Below are 23,204 nucleotides of genomic sequence, written 5' to 3'. Positions count from 1 at the left end.
GATTTCTTTTTATTAACTTTCCCCATCTGTACCACAGAGAGGTGACTTTCTTTAATACTTGCCGCACAGGGTTGGTGAATATCCAGTGGGATCACTTCAGACTCGATTTAGTTGGTTAAGTTTCATACCCATCTTAAGTCCAAATCAAGTGTTAGTGTTCTACTTCCTGGTCGAAGAACACTTGCATCATATCATGATAACAGGACGGGGAGTGAGTCCTTTAAAATTCATCAGTGTCACTGACAATATTCTTCTAGGACAGACATTCCACCTAACAGATTAAACTTACCATATACTGAAGGACCTGGCGCTGCTCACAGTTACTATGTCAGGGACACAACATGGCCCCTGAGCTGTAGAAATGATGAACTAGCTGGCTGGGTTGCAGCTGAAGCGATGTGTTGGACATTGTGTCCTAGACTCTTATTCTATACATAGGAAAATGACGTGCAAAGTGACCAAGAATGTGATTTCTATTTATTTCTATTTAGTCTTGTTTTATAAGGAGTGAAATGGATTATAAAAATAGGTACAGTGAAGCAAAAAAATAATAAAACAAAACAAAGCTGTGAGCTTGAATGCTTTAGTCTGGGTTCTTCAAAGATTGAACCAGTAGGATAGGATATCTATCTATCTATCTATCTATCTATCTATCTATCTATCTATCTATCTATCTTTTATTGTCTATATATCCATCAATCTTCTATTATATATCTATGTATCATCTATTGATTATCGATCACTAAGCTATTTATTAATCATCTCTCTCATGTCTGTATCTACCCATCTATCCCCTGTCTATCAACCCACTGTCTATGTACCTACCTGAGACTGACTAGAAGTGGCTCACATGGCGATAGGAGTTGAGATGTCCCAGGAGATGCTGTTTGTAATCTGGAGACCTGGAGTGCTGGATCTCTGACTTAGTCCAAGATCACAAGCTTCAAACCCATGGGCCTGATGGTGTGATTCTCATTCTGAGACTACAGGCCTGAGAACCAAGGTGGTTGGCACTAGTATAAACCCTGGAGTTCTGACGTCAAGGCCAGGAGAATCATAGTCTGTCCTTGAGAGTTTCTTTCTTTTCTTTTCTTTCTTTTTCTAAAAAGATTTATTTATTATTATATGTAAGTACACTGTAGCTGACTTCAGACACACCAGAAGAGGGCNTCANATCTCATTACAGGTGGTTGTGAGCCACCATGTGGTTGCTGGGATTTGAACTCAGGACCTTTGGAAGAGCAGCCAGTGCTCTTACCAGCTGAGCCATCTCGCCAGCCCGAGAGATTCTTTTCTTGCCTTCTTGTTATAAGTATACAGCTGGTTAGATGGTGCCTGCTCACGTTAAGGGTGGATTCCCTGTTCAGTCATCCACACACTTGCTAACCTCTGGAAACATGCACACTGATAAACACAGACACGATACTATGTGATGTCTCTGGGTATTCCTTAATCCACTTAAATGAACACCTAACATTAATCATCATAATGGAGAATAAATTAGTAGGATGTCTAAGAGGGAAGCGGAGACCTACTTGTATGAAAGTAGTCACACACACACACACACACACACACACAGACCAATATTGCCAACTGATCTGTTAGCTTTTTGGCACTTACATTATGTTGCTGTGGGTCATAACTCATGGTTCAGTTTAGCACTGAGTCCCAGTCAAAAGATAATAGTAGAGCAAATAATAACTTATTTTTGATGCCTGTTTATTTTTTTTTTTCTTTCATGAAGCTTAGGAAAGCTTTGAACTCACTACATAGTCTAGGCTGACCTTGAACTTGTTACCCTCCTCCCTCAACCCTTGATTGCTGGGATCCCAGAATAGAGCAGTCTGTCTTTTCTCCCGATGACATCATAGCAGGAGCACTTTACAATCAGGCACAGGGGATGTAGCTCAGAGGGAAAGTGCGCGCTTAGCAAGTGCTACTTCGATGGCTAGAACTATAGTGAGAAGTAAATTAACATGGCGGCCGCTTTGCAGTCTACTCCCTACTCTCTCTCTTTTAAAACGCGAGCTGGGTAGACGGAGAGTATGTTTTTATTTTTATGCGTCTGAGTATTTTGCCTGCATATGTGTGCATCATGTGCATGCCTGGTATCCATAGAGGTCAGAAGAGGGCATCAGATGTCCTGACCTGGAGGTATGGATGGTTGGGAACCACCGTGTGGGTGCTGGGAAGGGAACCAGGCAAATCTGCAAGAGCAAGTGCTCTTCACCTTAGCTATCTCTCCGGCCCACAAACCTTTCAGCGGAACCCACGTAAACTTGCTTACATCTACTCTTTTTTCTTTGCTTGGCTCTTCATTGTGGAGGTCAACTGAGCCTTTATCTTTTTTCTCCTGTTGCCCTGATTCAGCATAATAAAGAACATGCATGTATGTGTGTGTGTGTGTGTGTGTGTGTGTGTGTGTGTGTGTGTGTGGTTATTCTTTGGAACTTTTCCTAAGGGAATGGGGAAGAGTTCACAAGATGGGTAATGAATGGATTCCAGACGCTGGAGAGACGACTAGTGGATCAGCACTTGCCAGATAAACAGGATCAGAGTTTGCATCTGTAACCCCAGCACCTGGAAGGTGAAATAGGGCATTCCTGGGGGGGGGGTACACTGATGTTAGATTACAAAGCAGCCCCCATGGCACCCATGGCAGTGTTTCGAACAGTGTCCTAAGATGAAAGCCTTGTCCAAACCCTAGGGTCTTACCGAGCAAACAGACGGTTGCTATCAGCTAAACAGACCGAAAATCCTCCCTCAGAAAGCTGGGGAGGTGGGACTCTGTTAGGAAAGCTACTACTTTCCTTATCTTCCTCCAGTGGTCAGGTAAAGGAAATGATACTGGTTCCTGATTAACCTGAACAGCGTGCGGCAGGTCCCCACATACTTGCTAACCTCTCAGGCTAACTCCCAGACTGTTCTGGCCTGCACACCGCCTCCTGCAGCTCTCCGCTCTAATAAAACTGATAAGGCTTTTCCCACTGAGTACTGTTCTCTATTTCCTGAGGCATCCCTGTGGTTTGTCCCCCAATAAACTGTCCTTTTGGCCCAAGGAGTGGTCTAGTTCACTGGTTTCGTTGCGGATTCCAGAGCTCCAGATTCCATGAGAGATTCTGACTCAATCAATAAATCAAAGTGTGATTGAGGAAGACACCTGGTGTTAATTTTGGGCCTCTACATGTATGGCCCATACCCCCACACATGGATAGTCATATACACATACACACTACACTCACTTATACATTAAAAAAAAAAAAAAAGAATCTAGAGAATCCAGGCACAATAATCATAGTACTTGGGAGGCAGAAAAGTACTGAAAATTCAAGGCCAGGCTCAGCTATACAGTGACTCCAAGGCCAGGCTCAGCTATACAGTGACTCCAAGGCCAGGCTCAGCTATACAGTGATTCATGGCCAGGCTCAACTATACAGTGACTCCAAGGCCAGGCTCAACTATACAGTGACTCCAAGGCCAGGCTCAGTTCTACAGTGATTTTGAGATCATTTTGAGATACATGATACTTTACCTCAAATATTAAAAGAAGAAAAACGAGCCGGGCAGTGGTGGCCCACGCCTTTAATCCCAGCACTCGAGAGGCAGAGGCAGAGGCAGGCAGATTTCTGAGTTCGAGGTCAGCCTGGTCTACAAAGGGAGTTCCAGGACAGCCAGGGCTACACAGAGAAACCCTGTCTCAGGAAAAAAGAAGAAGAAGAAGAAGAAGAAGAAGAAGAAGAAGAAGAAGAAGAAGAAGAAGAAGAAGAAGAAGAAGAAGAAGAAGAAGAAGAAGAAGAAGAAGAAGAAGAAGAAGAAGAAGAAGAAGAAGAAGAAGAAGAAGAAGAAGAAGAAAGACGATTGGGTGAAGGTATGTAGGAGGAAGCTGGAATCCATTCATTACCATCTTCCTAGCTTTTGAATGATGATGAAACACAATATTTGTCTTTATTTGGAAGCTGAAATTAGTGACATGAAAAATATCTGATTTGCGTATGGTTGTGTAGTGCAAATGTGTGGGTGAGTGTGCATATGTGTGCATGTGCCCACGAAGGCTAGAGGTCAACCTTGGTGCCATTTGTCCTCAGGAATTTTATAATGGGCCCGCAGGATGGGGGGGTGGGTGAAGAGTGGGGATTGGCCGCTGATAGGTGAGGCTGGCTGTCCAGTGGACTGTTGGGATCCAGTGGCGTTGCTTCCATGCAGAGCTGGTTTATAAACTTGAGCTAGCCTGTCCAGCTTCTGCTATGGATGCCAGAGACTGAGGTCCGGTCCTCCTGCATGCTAGGCGTTTCCCAACTGAGCTATCATCTCCCATGTCCTACATCTTAAAACCCGTACTCAGCCTCACATCTTTGACTTACTGCTTATACAACTTATTTTTATCACTATTTATTGATATTTACTTATTTTCTTGCTACAAAGCCTAGCTTAAACGCGTGATCATCCCGTCTCAGCTCTTCGAGTTGTGGAGTTACATTTTTCCCTTGATGGCTGGCTTGTAACTTTTGTTTTTGGTTAATATGTGTTAATTATACAGATTAATCAGTTCAGTGTGATTTTTCAGACATGCATGAAGTATGCACCGGTCAAATCTAACCTCCCTTATTCCTTCTTCTTTTTTTTTTTTTTTTGGATTTACTTAATGTGTATGTTTTGGCTGCCTGTATATAAATGAATGACGTATGTCTAATATCCATGGAGTCCATAAGATGACATCGAATCTCTGTAACTAGAGTTACAAAATGGTTGTGAAGGAACCAAGCCTTCGTTTCTGCAAGAACAGTGAATCCTCTTAACCGCCGAGCCGTCTCTCCATCACTCCCCTCCCCTGCTCCTCCGTTTACAGGCGTGTACCCCGAGATCCCCACTAAACCCTCTGCAGTGGACTTTACTGAGTTCTCTCTTACATGCCGTCTTGCTACTATAAATGACGAATACTATTGATTTCGAGATTTTTTTTTTTCTGCAAAACTATTTTTCATTTTTCTTTTTACCGAGACAAAAACACCCAACAGCAGCAATTAGGGAAGCCAGGGCAGGTTGATTTGGCTTACAAAGCCCGCCACGGTGGCTGGAAGGCTAGGCGCTGCTCACATGCTGTCCACGATCAGTAAGCAAAGGGAATGAACACAGGTCCTCATCGGCCTGTCTCCTGTTTACTCAGTCAAAGAGCCCAGCCTGTGGAGGTTGCTGCGCATATTCAGGAAGGGTCTTCATCTTCAGTTAAATCTTTCTGGACATAATCACCTAGACTGTCTTAGTTAGGGTTGCTGTGAAGAGACACCATGGTCAAGGCAACTCTTATAAATGAAAACACTTCATTTGGGACTGAAACATTACAGTTTCAGAGGTTCAGTCTGTTATCATCGTGGTGGGAAGCATGACATTGCGTAGGCTGACATGGTGCTGGAGGAGCCAGAAGGAGCTTGAGCATAGGAGACCTTGAAGCCCACCTACACAGGGACACACTTCCTCTAACAGGGCCACACCTATTCCAACAAAGCCACACCTCCTAATAGTGCCACTTCCTATGGGTCAAGCATATTCAAACCAACACACACACACACACACACACACACACACACACACACAGCTGTTTCTATGGTGACTCAAAATCCAATCAAGCTGACAAAACTATTAACTGTCATAGAAACATTTAAGTTATAGTATAGTCTTTACTTTTATTTCTTTACAGTGGCTTTAGTGTCAGACACCAAAGATATTTTAGGATGGAAGTTGGAGGCTAGATTTCACTCGCATCAAACGAGGTTTGTGTATGGCCTAAACTGGAAGTTAGTTTTCAAGTCCCTTTCCCATGCCTCTGAGTCAGGACCTGAGATTAGAGGAGCCAGGAGCCGAGAGACTACATTCCTGCTGGTAGGTTGAAAAAAGACTAGGAGCAAACATGAGGGATCTGGAGAGCACACCCGAGATCTAGCTAAAGAGAGTCCAGAAAGCTGGGTGTGGTGGTACACGGGTAACTCAAGAGGCTGACGCAGGAAGATGACTAGTATGAGGCTGGCTTGGGCTTCTGAGGAGGCTGAGCTATTTAGCAGTGTTCTGGCTCAGAACAGTAAACACAGCAGCAGCCACTCCAGAAAACCGAAAGGCAAGTTGGGCCAGGTGCCTCGTTAATTGGCAGCTGAGAAATGTTGACTGGTGGGAAGTGAATGAAAGATGTGTTCACATCGCGTCACTTCTCTATATCATTCCAATTTCAGTATATGTGCTGCCGAAGCGAGCACCTTAGTTAGGGTTTTAACTGCTGTGAACAGACACTATGACCAAGGCAAATCTTATAAAGGACAACAGTTCATTGCGGCTGGCTTACAGGTTCAGAGGTTCGGTCCATTATCATCAAGGTGGGAGCATGGTAGCATCTAGGCAGACATGGTGCAGGAGGAGCTGAGAGCTCTCCATCTTCATCTGAAGGCTGCTAGCAGAATACTGACTTCCAGTCAGGTAGGATGAGGGTCTTAAAACCAACACCCACAGTGGCACACCGACTGCAACAGGGCCACCCTCCTAATAGTGCCACTCTCTGGGCTGAGCATATTCAAACCATCATGCTTACTCAGCCAAACTTTTTTTTTTTTTTTTAAATAGAATCCAGGCCCATCTGCTCAGGGATGGCACCACCCACACTGGGCTGAGACCTCCCACATACCTCAGTAATTAAGAATATGCACTACAGGCTTGCCCACAGGCCAGTCTGAGGTTCCCTCTTCCCAAATAACTCTAGCTTATGTCAGGTTGACATAACACTAACCAACACAATAGCCATTCTGACTTCTGAATCTCAAAGCAATTTAAATTTTTATTTCCCCAACGGCTGAAGATGTCAAAAACGTTTTCAAATAGCCCTGGCCATTTATATTTCTTTTGAGAACTGCCGGTCTAGTCCACTGGCTTACTTCTGCGTTGGCACGTCTGTTGCTTCATGTTTACCTTTTACAGTTCTTTATCTATTTCAGCACTCTACCTAGAAAGCTTTGTAATTTGAAACTTAATTTTATATCTTGGTTTTTTTTATTATTTAATACTTTTATCGAACGTTTTTAAAAATATAAACTCAGGGTAGGGGTGGTATCACGATGGACAGAATGCTTGCTGCCCAAGGATGAAGCCTGGGTTTGAACCCCAGAACCCACATCAAAGGTGAATGGGTCGGCTAGGTCTGCCAGTCGCGCCAAACCAGTGAGCTCTAGGGTCAGTGAGAAATGCTGCTGCAAAGGTATAAGTTGGAGAGAGGCAGAAGGTGGTCAGTCTTGACCTCTGGCCTCCCTGTGGACACTCACGGACAAGCACACCTACACATATGTAAGCATCCCTCAATGTCTACATGTAATTACATACAGAAAAAAAAGTTACAGAATGTCATTGTGAAACATCTGAGGTTTTTTTTTTATAAAACATTCGCAGTATTTACATATATAATAGACAGCATATATTTTGAAATATTTCTAATGTTTTATGACTTCTGATTGCGAGTGACTGAAAACACATGTGAGTGAAAGATGGGCTGGACAATGTTGGCTAACACGTATTCTAACACGTGTGGTGGTAGCACAGAACAGTCAGGGTCTGGCGCTCACCGGTGGACGAGCCAGGGCCTTAGCACAAGGTTAGGGGAGAAATACTCTGGTAAGCCTCATAGGCTCAGCTTACAGGTGATGCAGGGAGACTGGGGACAGGATGTCAATGCCAGGGGGTTGAGGGTGCTGAGGGAAGGGCAGGCTAGAGTGCAGGTGGCTGAGCCTCTGGACAAGAGGCCCCTGTGGGACTCCACATCTGCGGGAAGCCTGTGCTATAATCTTTCTAGCTATGCATACCCAGGGTGACTTATTTACAAGTTGTACGACCTTAGGCAAGTGACCTGTTATTGGCTGCATTTTTTTTTAATGTGCAAATGCCAATAATAATAGTGCCCTCTTACCCGGCTGTGGCAAAGGTGAAGTGCCAAGCTCGGTGAGTGGCTCAGTAAACATTTGCTCATTGTCAGCTGACACTACTCGTGCGGGATGAACAACCCAGGGCAGAGTGGAGCCAGATATACGCGTTCCTTGTTCTCCACAGGGGACTGATCCCCAAACGCCATGCACACATCATAAGCTGTGGTTGCTCGAGTTTTACTGAAAATGTAATGCTTGTATCTAATGTATGCAAATTTTTTCATGTAGCTTGAATCATCTCTAGGTTACGTAGTGTGTAATGTCATACTATACGCGTGCGACACAAACCGTTAAACTGTATCCCTTAGGGCAGCAGTCCTCAACCTGGGGGTTGTGATCCCTGTGGGGGTTGAATGGCCTAAGACTATTGGAAAACACAGATGTTTACATTATGATTCATAACAGTAGCAAAATTACAGATATGAAGTAGCAATGAAAATAATTTTATGGTTTGGGGGGGGATACAACCACACAGTTTAATACAGTCGAGGAGCTGTATTAAAGGGTGGCATAATTAGGATGATTGAGAACCTATGGCATAGGAGATAGAGAAAAGAAAATACTTTGTACATGTTCAGTGTAGATGAAGGGTTAAAAAAAGATTCTTTTTCAATTTCTGTCTCTTACACACACACACACACACACACACACACACACACACACCACCCATGCTCACTCACGCGTGCACACACAATGTCCTTTGATCCTGTCCCCACTATTATCACTCTCATCTCCCTCGGATTACCGACAAGCCTCTTCTTTTACCCCCCCCCCTACTTCCATGTCTCTGTTTTCATGCTCCTCTGCATTTCAGATGCATTAAATGTTTTCTAGCTACTGTTGTTTGACTCCTGACTGTAGAGCCCGTGCATAGAGACCACTCGCTGTATTTTACTTCAACTAATAGTACTACAGAGTTACTGAGTTTAATCATAAGTTCATTTTAGCCCAAGTTCTCATTTATAAATCTCAAACACTGAGAGAGAGGGCTGTGTTTCTAAGATGTTGGTCAAAGCCCCCATTTCCTCTGCTGGGCCACACGGTGGCTTAGAAATGGACACGGTCTCTGGGTTCTGGGCCATGCCTCATATCCTACAGGAAAAGACCACCCTTGGGCGATGACTTTCCTCACACCCTGTATGCAAAGTGGCCTTCAGGTCCCTTCAGGTTGTCTGTCTGAATCTCTGGGGAGCAGAGGGCTATTCATAGTGTCAGCACTGACTGTGGTGCCTGAAGACATGCACATATTTTTAGTATTTCCTCCCTGGGGTCTGTCTGAGAAGGTCATGGTTATTTTCATGCCTAATGTCAACTTCTGGATAGTCAAGGTGAAGAGCTCATTTCTGTGAAGAGGGCCCCAGTGATGTCAGGCTGTAGGCTTTCCCTTCTCCTCGAAATGTCATTTTTCTAATGGGCTATAAGGAAAGCGCTTTGTGAACCCCAAGGCAGTTGGTAGGGGTTCTCAGAAAGGCGGAGGACGAGGAGCTGGACCCAAGGCTGCCCTGGAGAAGAGCAGCCAGGAGCCCAGGAAGCTGATGGTCGAAGGCCCTGAGTGGCAGATACAGAGGCTTTGGTTTCTGTTTGTCAGAACTAAGAGGGCACGGAGTGCATACTGCAAAAGCATCGCAGCCTTGAAAGCAGCCAAGCTTGGAGTGGGTGGAGACCAGGTTCTGTGGACAGACTGCATGAGATGGGCGGAGAGGCCCTTACATTGCTAGGGTCTGAGGAATCTGGAGGGGTGGGGATGGGGTCGTTCTGTGTTTTGGGCCTGGGAGCTGACCAAGGTGAGTGCCAAATGACTACACGGATACACTTCTCTGTTGCTTGGGACTGATTTTGTGCGGGTTTTTTTTTTTTTCCCATGTCCTTAATCTCCAGGGTATTACGTTTCCCCAATATGATGGTTAAATTAAATAGAACTAAGATAGTTTTTCACCTCCTTCTACACCAAATTTCCATAGAAACTATTTTTAGATTTGTCCTGTTTGATCTTTTAAAAATATTAAGAACATATGTGTATATGTACGTGCCTACCTGTATGTATGTGGATGTTGTGCCTTGGGAGGCCAGAAGAGGGCCTTGATCCCTTGGAACTGGAGTTACTGTAGGTTCTGACCCACCCAGACTGGGTGCTGAGAATTGAACTCCAGTCCTCTGCAAGAACACTATGTGCTATCACCACTGAGCCAGCCATCTAGGCCCTGTCTGGTTGGATCTTAAGGGTCAGATTCCTTGTGTGTGTGTGTGTGTGTGTGTGTGTGTGTGTGTGTGTGTGTGTGGTCTGAGGGGTGTGGTAAAGTGACCAGCCTACACTGTACAGAAGGTGAGTGGGAGAGTGTGGACTTAGCACTGGTAGACTGGACTGTCTCCTGCTTTGGGTCATTGAAGGAACCTGTGAGAACAAGGATACTCAGATAACCATTAAGTCACAAACGAGTACCTCTTCCTGGAGGTGCCAGTCCTTTCCTTTGGTAAAGCATGTACATGATAACTGCCCAGCAAACGTCTGCTGATAGGGACAAGGCAATGCTGCCAGTGTTTTTGATACCCAGATATTTATCATAGCTTTCAAGGGCTATGGCAAACATCCCACCAAGGGTTGGATGCCCCCCAAACACACATCTTTTCCTCGTTATATTCTCTACTCTGGGATTTGAGGTAGGCTAGAGGCCTGGATGCTGGTTATACCTCCTGTGTGCTTTGATGTTTCCTGACTTAATCTCCATCCTTGAACAAATACGAATCCCTCTGAGGATTCATCCTGAAAACCAGGCCATCGCCCAGCAAGGGCTTGCAGGGGACCCAGGATTAACCATCAGCAGATACAAGCAGCCCCTCCTTCTGCAGTGGCCCTGTGGTGTCTCTGACCTGGGAGCTGTCCAGTTCCTTCATGATTAAGGGATTGCAGCTTAGCTGTGATCAGCAGAGCTCCTAGGCAGGGAGTGGCTGCACTCCAAACCCAGCTCACAGGTAGCCCTTAATTGGGCTCCACTTGTCAAGAGGTAATAAGAGAGAGATTTATTCCTGAAGTACAACTTTGTAGTTTTCGATGACGTGTAAATAACATATTGGAGCCTTCTCATACTGCAGCTCCATCTATGGGAGGCATAGGAAAGGTATTTCTAGCTCTCATAACTGAGATTCCTTTACTCCTGTCCTAACGGCTTCAGAGTTCCCGTGTATGAATCTCCGTACACTGCGAGGGGGCTTCATTCAGGAGGCTTCCAAGAGAGCTAGGAAGACAAATAATGCTGTTAAGATAGTTGCTTTCTTCACTTTTGCTTTGAGGACCTGGCTAAAGAAATCTTAGTACATGGCACAACATTTAGGCTTTTGTTAGGCATCAGGGGTGGAAAGAAAAAAATCCCTGGCTTCAGGAATGAGCAGCCCCTAGGGCTGGCGATGGTGCACTTTTGGTAGAGTTTTTGCCAAGGCTCTGTGATCCCCTGGACCACATGAAACCGAGGATGGTGGCTCACACCTCTAATCCCAGCTCTCAGGAGGGAGAACAAGGGGGATAAGACTTCAAGGTCATCCTGGATTACATAGAGAGTTCAAGAACAGACCAGACACATGAGACCCTGCCTTAAAACCAAACCAAACCAAACCCTACTCAACCCAACCCAACCCAAACCAACCTAACCCAAACTAAACCAAGCCAAGTAAAACAAGAGTGAGTATTTCTAAGAGGAAATAGAGACCACAGCCCCGAGCTCTCTCAGCACCACAAAAGTAGAGTTAGAGTTCAACTAAGAAGTGTGGAGAGGTAAGACTTATGTTAGTTCATTTGAAAAATGTGCCTATTCCTTCTTGGGCGGGTGACAATTTATGGGCCTTATTTCCCACATGTGTCCTAGAGATGATGGTACAGTACCCCTTGAGGACATGTCTCCCATGATGTAAATCCTCCAATCTGAAATCTGGTGTCATGCAGGGCCAAGCCTCTGACCCATGGATCTTTTGGGGGACAGTTAGATCTGCACAGGCTGAGCAGAGCTTTAGTTAGATCCCATCCCACTAAATTCTGCTCCATGTGAGAAAAGCTCCTGAAAATACAGATGTCCAAAAATGGCAGGAATGGCAGAGTGGGGTTGAGAAAAATGACTCAGAGCCTATCCTTGCTCCATACAAATGAGCAGCAACACTCAACCAAGGGATGCTAAGAGGGTCTCCTTCCCTCATTGCCTATTTCTTGTCTCAGAGGGGACATAGTAGCAAAAGCATTCTAAATTTCCTTCAAAAAAGTTAACAGATGAGAGTATCTAGGGACTTAGAAGGCAAAAAAAGCAAATGGACTACTTTTACAATTTGTTATTAAAATAATAGAAATTAAAATATTTAAGAGAATGTTGGGGTGGGAAAAAGATTTGCGGAATAGAGTTGCAAGAGGTAAATTTGAAGTGAACGCCCATATTTAATAATGCATTTTCAGTCAGGAAACAAACGCAGGGTGGAAGGCAGGCTTAATAAGGTGCTTTGAACCGGTAGATTATCTGTGTGGGAAAACGAGAATGTCTTCACCTCACATGATTTCTTAAATTAATTCTAGATGAAACAGCCTGCTACCAAAAACAGAAAGGAAAACTACATGTTATGAGCTGAAATGGCTTGAAAGGAAAATGTTGGTAGATGTGTCTGCATTAAAGGATGAAAACATGCAACTCATTTACGCCTTTTGGAAAGACCCAGTAAGGTGAATGCTACTCGAATTCTCTGCACGTTGCAAAGCAGATAATTAAGATGCACTTCAAGCCACATACATGAGGATAATCTTTTTGTTTGGTGGTTCCCGACTCAATATCTCATTAGCGCAGTTTTTATGTGAATCATATTAGCTCTTTTTTTATCTTAAGTTGTACCTATATAAAGTATATTAATTCTTTTGCTGTTGCTTCCAAGAGCCTATATTTTGACACTACATCATGTTTCTGTCCTCTACACCCTGACTGTTTAAAATTTGGGATAAAGTATTGTGGGAAATAAAAGATACCACTTTGGGGCTAAAGGACATGATTCAGTCAGTAAAAGCGCTTGTCACACAATTATGAGGACCTGGATGTGGCTCCCTATGCGGTGTAAAAAGCCGCGTCTGGCAGCTGTGACTCTAGCTGTAGAGGTGGGGACAGAGGATCCCTTGTTGACTGGCCATTCTCTCTGAAACACTGGACTCCACGTTCACTGAGAGAGCCTGTCTCAAAAAAGGATGGTGACAGAAGAAGACATCCAACAATGATTCTGTTCCCCTTTAAGTACTGAGCATGCTAACCACACATTTTACTATTTTTCTTTTTAAACTCTACAGTTGTGTGCCATTAAGTAATTCTTATTGTTTTGCAACCATCAGCTGTCTGTTTTTCAACATTTAAAGACACTATGGAGGTTTTTAAAAAATATTTGCATTTTTTCATACACTATTTTAATCCTGTTTTTCCCTTCCGCAGCTCCCCCCAGGTCCCCATTCAGCCAACTTCACGCTCTCCCGCCACACATCTCTTTCTCTCTCTTTCTCCCCATCTCTCTTCCTCTTTCCTGCCTCTCAAAAACAGAAATAAAAATAAAGACAGTACAGGGTCACGCTTGCCTTTTGGTAGTGTCTCACCACATCATTAATCTTGTGCAGGAGCCACTGAAGTTCGAATTTAACAATAGCTTGCTAAACAATTATTTGATAGTAGCCCAAATGCACACCTAAGTTTGGAAAATGTATTTGCATTTATTATTTTCTGTCGGGAATGTCATAGTCTCCAAACTTCAGGGAAAAAAATGAAATCATCCCACTGTCGTGTGATTAATTACACCCAGCTTTAATAGGCAATAATTGATATTGACATATAGGCTTGCTATCTGGATGCAGCGGACAGACCACAGAAAGAAACAGGTAAATATACCAGAGAACTCATGTGAGTTTATCTAATTAAATAAAGTAATAGTTCATAGAATCCTCAGGGGACCCACTCTGGGGACAATAGGAATGGTAGGTTACTGGGCAGGGGAAGAAGAAGCCAACATGCCACAGCCCTACCAGCAGACAGCAGACATCCTCCTTGTCTTTGGACAGCATGCGCCTACCCATGCCACCCTCTTAGATAGTGATTCCTGTTGCTGGTTCATCAGAAGTTTGAAGTACTCATCGTATTTACCATTGCAACCACTTCACCCAAATGGACTTGCAAATTGTCCTTTTGGGAGATAAAACGCTAGGGGTTGAGGGGATAGCGTAGTTAGTAAAGAGCGTGCCAGGCAAGTGTAAGGACTCCAGTTCAACCCCCAGAACCCATATAAGAAACCTGAGCATGGTGGTAAATGCTTTTGGAGACAGAGGGGTCCCTGGGACTCATGGGTCAACACGGCTAGGTGACTCCGTGAGTTCCAAGCCGATGAGAAAAACAAGGTGAAAGGCTTTTGAAAAACCACATCTAAGGTTGACCTCTGACCTCCATATGCACATATGCACATAGACACTCTCACGTGCACTCAGATGAACTTGTGCATGCGTGTGTTACCAAAGGCGGGACATCTGTTCAATACTCATGCTCACATTCGCATGACCTTTAGTAATATTAGTAATTTCACTCTGAACTAGGATCTGACCTCAGAACCCATGTTCGGAACAATGAATAGTCTTAGCACAAGGAATATACAAGCAAACAAAAAATGATTCAGTACTTGGGTCTGTTTCAGTACTCAAGCACTAGAAGAAACATAAGGGCCCAAGATGCCTCTGGATTTTTATCTCTGACATATGTGGTGATCGCGTCTCATACTGTTGGTGGGAGCTCAGCTTCACAATTTGACGTGATTGGCTAATCCTTGCAAAGGAGGGAGGGAAGGTTCATGAAATATGATTAAAAAAACAGAACAAAACAGTTTCTCACACTGGCACAGTGCTCCAGTCTGGGAGACTATCACCTCTCAGAGTTGGGTCTTTCTTAGGTTTTACTGATTCTCATTACATGTTCTTTTTCTTAGCCCATTGAAGTAAAGGAGAGACAGGTGTACACTTAGGGTTAGAAGGCTAGTGTGATGACTAAAGCATTAGAACCTGATAAGGGCTAGTACCCCAAGTGTGTAGAGAAACGGAAAGTTAGCTGCTGTAAAAGCACAGTGGGCTTTTATTATTTAAAAAAGCTACCGACTGACTGTAAGACCATATGGCTGCAGACAACAGTTACATATCTCATTGAACGCGGAGAAGCTGAGCTGGTGGCTAACGTCAGCCTTCACTCCTATAGACTGTTGATGATCATGGCACTGGAAGACACTGTGCATGCTATCAGACGAGGATGCTACCGACCAACCCAGCCGAAACCTCTTCAGTCTACAGGGGTGACCTGCCTGCCTATGCTGCTGCCATAGTGGCACAGAAGCAGTGTGCGTAACCAACCACTCTCTGATAGGACTTAAGGCCCGCTCCATGAAATGGAACCCATGCCTGGCACTGCTTGGGACTAGATAGGCCATGGACCTAGGGGATAACCAAGTGCTATTGTTGCTAAAGGAACATAGCAATAAAACGACTTCCGAATGACATTCTGTTTTGTCAGGCTCTTGCTCAGCCGTCATCAGAGAAGCGTCCTTCTGCAGTAGATGGGGACGAATACAGAAACTCACAACTGGACAACGTTCAGATTGAGAGACTTTGGAACAGTCAGCCCTCAGTTGGATGTCTTACTCAAACCCTTCCCTTCAAGGCTCAGGGAACTCTCTCAAGAAGAAAGTGGAAAGATTGTAAGCCAGCAGGGATGCAAGACATCAAGAAAACAGTATCTTTCAAGCACTATAGGCCAGGTGGGGTCCTAGGGCCGAGAGGGGAGGAGTGGACATAGCCCCATCCCCTATCCAAGAAGCTATCTCCAATTGACAATTGCTTGCAAAGGAAAATCTAGTTTTCTCCAGTGGAATCGGAATGGGTATATACACCACACTTAATAAATATAATAATCCATACTATGTATTAGGCAGTAGATGGCCAACAGAAAACAAAAATGGTATTTTTGTAAGCTTTTAAAAAAATCTCATATTGCTTTGTTTGGGCATTTTTAAAAATCTTGCTGGTCTTTTGCATGTATATTATGGTTTCCAATTTTCTGTTGTGTGTGTGTGTGTATGTGCACATGTATGTGTTTCTTGTGATTTGCTTTGTTTTTTAAAATTCTGGTTTGTTTATTTTTCTTTCTGATTTTTTTTGAGAGAGAGAGAGAGAGAGAGAGAGAGAGAGAGAGAGAGAAAGAAGTTGTGGAGTGGAATATGTGGTGAAACGGAGGGATCTGAAACAAGATGGGGGAAGGGAAACTGTCATCAGAATGTAGTGTATGAAAAAATTATTTTTAATAAATAATAAAAGTAACCAATTTCTAATAATTTAAGCCCTTATTTAGTGAGGAGGTTATGCTAAAAACTTAACTATTATTGAAATTGTGATTGTGTCCAGCCTTAGTGATCCAGCTTGGTCCTATTTCTTCATACTCCTTCAAGATGGATTTATGTAGAAGTAACAGAGGTGGCCGCCAGCTGAAGAGGCAACTTCCACATGAGGACCTAATTAAAGAGTTCCCGAGAGCCTAAAGATTGATGACATAATGTCAGCCAATTTGGAGAATTGCCACTTGAAAGATATGCTTACTGGGGACCAATAGGACTCAGGTGGAGGGCATAAAGGGTGGCCCTGAGGATTAATAAAGGAGCGGTGGCAGCATTCTTCTGCACTTGCCATGGCATTCTTGTGCCACCACATCCCCAAACTCCAAGGGTGAGCATGGTTGGTCCAGGGCATAAAGCACCAGATTAAGAGTCGGGAGAGGAATAATAGGAGTAGAAACATTGCCCCTTTTATTGCATTTCTCTCTTTTGCAACTAACAAAGGCTAGGAAATGGGCAGGGAGGCACCAGTTGGCCAGGTAGACCAGATGCTGCAATGAGAAGTCCGTCATGTCTGCAGCCACATGCATCTTGTCACCTTTTCAAAGAGGGCTCTGTGGCTCACCAGATTCAGCAAACAACGCATCACTGACTTGAGCCTATAAGAAACGGTAGATCGGGCTGGTGAGATGGCTCAGTGGGTAAGAGCACCCGACTGCTCTTCTGAAGGTCTGGAGTTCAAATCCCAGCAACCACATGATGGCTCACAACCATCCGTAACAAGATCTGACGCCCTCTTCTGGAGTGTCTGAAGACAGCTACAGTGTACTTACATATGATAAATAAATAAATCTTAAAAAAAAAAAAAAAAAAAAAGAAACGGTAGATCACACGGCTGGGCCCAAAGGCATCCTAACATCCCATCCTTCAGGCCTTTCAGGCAGCTTATTCAACAGTGGGGAGGTGGTTTCTTATGTGCCTGTGGCTTGGTGTCGCTTTGATGTTTGGAGGGATTATTTCTGGAGACCGCTTCCTAAGAACTCTGGTAATCAGGCCGCTCGCTGTGCACCCCTTTTCTTTCCGATTCTGACCAGTGGGGAACACACAGAAGGGATAATAGCCACAGAGCAAAGTACCACTTCCCCCCTCCCCCATGGCTAGACAAGCTCCTGATATCCAAAGCAAATGCCTAGAAAGGCTGGAGTGGAGAATGTGAGTCAGGCCTGAACTTGACTTTCAGGCTTCTTCCTCCTAGCCCAACTCTGTCCTGAGATTCATGTTCTCAGCCACTGGAGGATGAACAGCTGAATGGCCCGATCTCAAAACATCTGAGGTAGCTTTTCCAGCCTTCCGCTCACCAGCCCATAGTCTGCCTTCCTCACCCATCTGTAGGTAGAACAAGAAAAAGAATGACAGTTCCTCCTACCCAGGGGCCCATCCAGGAAGCAGCATTAGGAGAACGGTCTTTGGTACTGGAAATACGGTACTTGCAGTCATTGGGGCACACGTATATACTCTGAGCTTTAAGATAATCCATCTCCTTGGAGGAATGGGAGTAAAGGTACCAGAAAGACTAGAATTATCCCATCAACATTCCCGAGAGAGGAGAGGAGGACAGGGTCCCTGTCCTAGCTAGTCTCTATGTCAGCTTCCTGTGAGTTAGTGGATTTGGGAAGAGGGACCTCAACTGAGAAAATACTTCCATCCAGATGGTTGTGGAGGCATCTTCTTGATTAACGATCAATATGGGAGGGCCCATCTCTAGGGTGGTGCCATCCCTGGGCAGGTGGTTCTGAGTTGTATTGGGAATGCAGACTGAGTAGTCAATCCATGGACAACAAGCCAGGGAGAGACACTCTTCCATGGCCTCCGCTTCTGACTTACCCTCTAGACTCTACTTTGAGCTCTTACCCTGACTTCTGTCATAGACAAGTGTGGCCTGAAAGCTTTAAGTTGAAATAATCCCTTTCCTTTTCAAATTGCTTTTGGTAATGGTGGTTTATCACAGTCATGGAAACCCTAAAACAATCTTCAATCTTCCAGTTGGAACTATATGACAACCAAGGTCCATTTTCTCCCTAGCTTTGCTTTTGGAATGCGATGCTGTCCCTTGAGGTTTTTCCCATAGAGGTTGCCTCACTTCTGATTTAATGTAAGGACTGATGACTGGGGAAATAGAGCCTTAAATGGAAAAGATCGTGGGATTTTGAATGGAAAAAGATCTTAGGACTAGAGAACTCCCGATGGACAACCGACAGGTGAATTCACAAAGCAAATCCGGAAAGGCAGCACCTGTGCTGACCACGCAGATTCGGTAATTAGACGTGTCGAAATGCCTGCTGCAAAGCTGCAGTTTAGGGAGAGCTTGCTCCCTCTGCTAGAGTGGAGGTGAGGTATTCGAACACAAAGCAAAGCAGATAGGAGTGGAACGTGTGTGGGCACTGTAAAGCCGTGACAGCTTGGCTTGTGCAATCATGTTTTGTTCCCGAAGCCACGCTGGTGAAAGAGAGCAAGTTTTTCCCAGTGTGAGGTTTTTTTCTTTTACTTTCTCTTTTGTATTTTATATTGGAACGCACTATGACAAAGTAAAACAACAACATGACCAACACCAAAACGTGAATGAATTTGGGCTCAAGCAACAAGCAACGTCAGGCTTAGGAACTGGCTCTGTCTGTGGGAGGCACCGAGAGGGTGGGGACAAACATAGCTCCCAGTTATGGTTTTTGTGCAGATTAGTGACTCAGGATGAGGAGTGCAGGCTTGAAATGATCTTTGTTAATGATGTCGATCTTACCGGGTGCTTTGCTCGGCATCCCAGTGGATTTGCAAGCTCTGTCTGTACACAACACTAAATCCAGAGGGGTATTTTTTTCCCTTATGTGGCCAGAAAAAGTAGGTCAAGGTTTAACGTAGGGATTAGGGGATCAGAATCTACATAAATCCTTCCTGATCTGTGTTGATTCTCCCAGAGAATTAGATCATTCAAAGGCTTGCGGAATGGTTGGAGGTTGTAAGGAAGTGCCAGCTGTTATTATGAGAATAGAAAGAGAAGCCTGACGGACATTCTCAGCGATGACTTTTCTCTGAATGGGGGTTTCGGAAACACAGCCAGTGTGATCCTGCAATCTGGCTGTCCTTCCACCAGAATTTCTAGGAATTTACTGTAATGTGGATGCATTACCTTTGAAATGAATGTGATGTCATGTGTTATATTTTGGGGTTCAGAGGGAATGGTTGGGCTATTATGCCTACACAGATCAGGGTTTTGAGAAAGACCCTTCTACTGATGCTGGAAGATCCAGCTAAAGATGCTGTCAGACAGTGTTAGTTAGCATCTAAGTGGTACAGTTGTAGGCAACAGCAAGACTCCTTACAGTAGGTACTGGTTAGATCTGATAAATATACGTGTGTGTGTGTGTGTGTGTGTGTGTGTGCACGTGCACTTGAGAGTTCACATAGGTTCCATGACACATGTGTAGCTGTAGTACCAAGGAAGTATTAGTGAACGGGAAAGAACAGTCAGGAACTAATCCAGTGTAATCACATCAGGGCATTTATTCAAGCTCGAGCTTGGGCTCAGCCCACCACTGACACAAGGTATGGTTTTGTTGGAGAAGAGCCCCAAACACTTATGGAGGCAGGGTTTTGTAGAAAGGGGCAAGTGAGGGGGTGAGTGTCTCTAGTCTGGCAAGTGTCTAATTGGGAAGCTCCTGTGGCCTTTAGCATAACTGGGTGGTGCTGGGAGTCAGACCATACACTTCACTTCTGCTTCCCTTTGCACTGGTGGTGGGTAGGCAGGGTGGGCTTGGCGGAGGTTAACCCGAAAACACTGAACTTGTTGGGGGAGATTAACTTGGAGATGCAGGTCTTGTTGGGAGGATAACTTGGAAACGAATGCTAGGTACCACCAGCCTGTTAGTCTGAGTTCAGACTTAGGTCAGGGTCTCTAAAATGGAGTCTGAACTTAAAAGATTTGGTCTCTCATTCCTCCCCCTTTCTCTGGTGACTAGAAGGCCCAATCATGGGGCTTCCTGAATCTTCATGAAAGCAGTTAGTGACAGGGCTATGTCTTTGTGGTGTCCCTGGGGCATAGGCAGGGGTTCCTCAGTGGGAGACAGGAGGGAGTCTTGAGGCTGAATGCTCCTCCTGCTGGCCAGGGTCCTCTTCAACTGCAAACGGATGTGTGGTGAATCCACACTGCAACTCTAGCATAGGGACCTTTTCAGGGAGGCGCTAGTGACTCCTGGCAGTGTCTCTCAACTAGGACCCAATCTCCAGGCTAGAGTTGGTGGGGCCCCGGAGGCAGATCTGTTTTTATAGAAAACACAAAGTTTAGGCCAAACATTTTGTGTAGCCACTGGACACCCTCAAAATCGTCCAATAATTGGCGATCATCAGCTTCTGTAATAACCTCTGTCAGTCGGTGAACCAAACATAATTTAAAAGGGGTGAGACCCGTCTGGTATGGGGAGTTCCATACTCTATAAAGGGCAAAGGGGGAAAAGAGTCGTCACCCAGTCAGTCACTGTCAGTCTTCCAGGTCAATTTACTTAAGATCTCTCTTGGGGTTCTATTCATCCTCTCTACCTGTCCTGAACTCTGGGGTTTGGGAAGACAATGAAATTTCCAACCAATCCCCAGAATATGAGCTAATCTCTGATTTACCTGGGACATAAATGCAGGTCCATTGTCTTACCCTATAAGCTTAGGTGTTGCGGGAAATATTAAAAAGAATGGCAAATTCCCTCACTACACCCAGCTACTCTCTGCCCCAGTGGTCTCGCCATCTCTATCCCTAGGCTAGCCCCAGCAGCGACAGATTATGGGTCTCTCGTGTAGGAGTCCTCTCACATTCCCAGCCATCCACCCCCTGTGGTCAGGGGTCACAAATCCCCTTAACCCAGTAACTCAAAACTCTAGAAGCTTATAATGAATCGGTCAGATTTATATATCAATAAATTCTCAATTCACAAGATGCCCACATAATAATTTCAGAGCCAGTTGATAGTGATACAAGCTGCCCACCTAGATTAGACAAGTTATCCCAATTATTCTATCCTTTTATGATATTCATAACTATCTGTGGGTATTTGATGCCATTCGAAATCTGGATCATCTTCCTCTCCTCCCATCTTCCTTTCTTTCTCTTGTCCTTTCCTCCGTCCCTGTCTCTAAAACTCTTCGCTCCTGCTCCCTTTTCCCTGTCCAAACACAGGCTTCTCATTGTATTAATATTTAAATTGATTGGACAGGGAAAATTCTGCAAAACTTAGGAAAACCATACCTTGGAAGAATTTCTTCTAGTAGTTCCTTCGCTACTGTCTGACCAGTCTCATGCTTGGTTGGGAAAGCTTCAGTCCACTCTGAAAAGGTATCTATGAACACCAGCAAATATTTGTATCTGAACTCTTCTGGTTTCACCTCCATGAAGTCCATTTCCCAGGAGATTCCTGGCTTGATGCTCCAGTATCGAGTACTGGGCTTCTTCTCATTGTCAACCACCATTGGTTGACCTTTGACAAGCCTTACAGTTTTTAACAATTTTGTCTATTTTCGAATTGGCATCTCTAACTCTGATGTGAGACTGGTGGACTAAGTCCTGCGTTCTCCGGGCTCCCATGTATGAAGAACAAGGGTTCTTTTGCTGTATACATAGACCTATTTTCTCTGGTACAATTAGTTTGCAGTCTGCTGTCCTCCACCATCCCTTATGACCCTGACACATGGGCAAGTTTCTGCCCTAGATCACATCTTCTATAGTATAATTAGGCTGGTCAGGAAATGGGGGTCTCCTGTGTCTAGAGCAATCAAAGGCACGAAGGGTTCAATTTCCAGGGCCACCCTTTGGGTTATTTCATCTGCCTTGTTGTTGCCCTCTGAGATGGAGTCTCTTTTCCTTTTGATGCCCTGGACAGTGAATGATGGCCAGCTTTTTAGGTCCCTGTAGAGCCCTTAGTAGGGAGAGGATTTCCTCTTTGCTTTTGATAGTCTTTCCTTCTGTTGGCAGAAGGCTTCTCTCCCTATAAACAGCCCCATGGATATGAGTGGTAGTGAAGTTATACTGACTATCCATGTAGATGTTAAGTTTCTTATCTTTTCCCAACTCTAATGCCTTAGTTAGAGCTATTAATTAAGCTTTCTGTGCTGATGTTCCATATGGACTCTGCCCCTATGACCTCAGTGTTTGAGACTACCACTGTCCATCCATTGGTAAACCACGTTGTCTCTACATCCATTAAAAGAGTATCTTGAAGATCTGGTCTAGTCCCCTGGATGTGGGCCAGGACATCTGAGCAGCCATGCAGTGGCCCTTCAAGATCTGGATCAGGCAGCAGGGTAGCTGGGTTCAGGACAGTTGAGGCCTGAAAGATTATCCTAGGAGGTTTTAAGAGGAGAGACTGGTAATGCCGCAGATGTTCAGTCAGAAACATGTGATAGCATTACTTGCTTTCTGTTTTTCAGTACCATTTGTCTGCTTTACATATGCAGTGAATTTTTGCCCTTTTAATCTTGAACCACCCATGGTTCCTTGTATCAAGATTACTCACCCTTAACCTATCTTACCTATAGGCGGGACTGCAGCTCCTTTGGTGAGAGCCTATCCGTTCCTGGAATAAAAATATAGAATGAAAATATAGATAGAAAAGAGATAAAGAATATACCTGTCCAAGGGTCCCTGTTTGGGCGCCAGCTGCCACAGACGTTCAGTCAGGGGTCTCTAAGACCTGCGGGGGGACTGCACTCGGATACCCAGGTAAGGAATGGATTCGGCGTGACAGACAGAGACACAGACACAGATGGCTGTATCAACTGCTGCAAAATCTTTACTTCAAGCACCAGACTTTATACACATGAAACAAGGAACAGGAATTGGCACAGGTTTAGGGCAGATCA

Source organism: Mus pahari, chromosome 22, assembly GCF_900095145.1.
Source record: "Mus pahari chromosome 22, PAHARI_EIJ_v1.1, whole genome shotgun sequence".
Classification (NCBI taxonomy): domain Eukaryota; kingdom Metazoa; phylum Chordata; class Mammalia; order Rodentia; family Muridae; genus Mus; species Mus pahari.
The sequence above is the reverse complement of the archived record's forward strand: the minus strand, read 5'-3'. Positions refer to the sequence as shown.